The sequence below is a fragment of the Cryptomeria japonica genome, unplaced genomic scaffold, assembly GCF_030272615.1.
Source record: "Cryptomeria japonica unplaced genomic scaffold, Sugi_1.0 HiC_scaffold_607, whole genome shotgun sequence".
NCBI lineage: Eukaryota > Viridiplantae > Streptophyta > Pinopsida > Cupressales > Cupressaceae > Cryptomeria > Cryptomeria japonica.
In genome coordinates this window covers 72,191-73,507 of record NW_026729411.1, presented here as the reverse complement: position 1 = coordinate 73,507, position 1,317 = coordinate 72,191, and the positions used below count along the sequence as shown (strand labels likewise).

The following is a 1,317-nucleotide window of genomic DNA, read 5'->3' as shown; positions in this document are numbered from 1 at the left end:
CACCTTCGCCAGGGTGCGCACCTTGATGCGCACGCCTTGGCTGGGCTGCGCACCTTGGTGGGCGCCATGGTGCGCACCTTTCGTGCGCTCCAAGGTGCGCACGAAGTCGGAGCTCGGTTTGCCCCGGGTGCGCACCTTGGTGGGCGCCATGGTGCACTCCGAGGTGCCCAAGATTGGTGCGCACCAAGGAGCGCTCCGAAGTGCGCTCCAAGGTGCGCAGGTGCGCGCGAAGTCGAAAGTTGGGTTAATTGTCCGGTTTGCCTCGGGTGCGCACCTTGCGTGCACCTTCGCCAGGGTGGGCGCCTTGGTGCGCACACCTTGGCTGGGCTGCGCACCCGGGCGCGCACACCTTGGCACCCGCGTTTCCTTCATTTTAAATTTTTTTTTTTTACAATCTCTCAAGTGGGAAATTCTATAATCTCAACTTTTTTTGCCTTTTCAGGAAACTTTTGAATGGAGCGCATCATTGGTGCGCTCCGAAGTGTGCTCCAAGGTGCGCACCTCTGGTGTGCTCCAAAGCTCTCTCCAGCTGCGTGCACCTGCCCCGGCCGCGCACCCGGCCCCGCCCAGCTTCGCTCACCTGTCCCGGGCGTCTGGTGCGGAACCTTAGAGTAAGAAACATCACCGTGCACCTTGGCCAACGTGCGCGACTCGACCGAGCGCGCACTGGCCGAGGTGCACACCGATTTCACCTGGGTGCGCGCGCAGCACCTCGGGCGCACCGGGGTGCGCGCACAACGCCCGGGTTGCACCGTGGCCTGTGTGCTCGGGGCGCCTCGGGTGCGCGCTCGGTGTCGCCCCCGCGCGCGCGGTAGTGCGGGCAGCGCACCCCGGCCCGGCCCGGCCCCGACGAGAACGCAAACGGGCAAAAGGTTTATTCAAATAGCATTGCGACGCCCGGCGAAAAACTAAAAAAGGGTGCAACACCGGGACTTCCCGGGAGGTCACCCATCCCAGTACTACTCCGGCCCAAGCGCGCTTAACTGCGGAGTTCTGATGGGATCCGGTGCACTAACGCTGGTATGATCGCACCCGTTATGAGCTTGTCGCAGTGTGTACTTAGCAAACCGCGACCCACGTGCGAATCCACCCCGGCCACCCACCCCCGTCGAGGTGCACACCCTCCCTCGCGAAGTGCGCCCCGTTCGCCAAGTGTGAGCCCTGCCCGGGTGCGCGCACCTTGCTAGGGCGTCGGGTGTGCACCCGGCCCGGCCTACGTGCGTGCACCTGGACGGGGCGTCGTGTGCGTGCAGTGTCCCGTCTGCAACGCGGTGCCCACACACCACCTCGGGCGCAACGACCTGCGCTCACATGTGG

The 1,317-nt window shown here is 64.5% G+C and overlaps 1 non-coding gene across 1 annotated transcript; it reads right to left on the bottom strand.

Annotated features, from left to right (window-relative positions):
* Window positions 1-915: 915 nt before the first annotated feature.
* Window positions 916-1,034, bottom strand: LOC131872435 (5S ribosomal RNA). The gene has a single exon (XR_009370587.1). It is a non-coding gene; the product is annotated as a 5S ribosomal RNA (ribosomal RNA).
* Window positions 1,035-1,317: the final 283 nt, after the last annotated feature.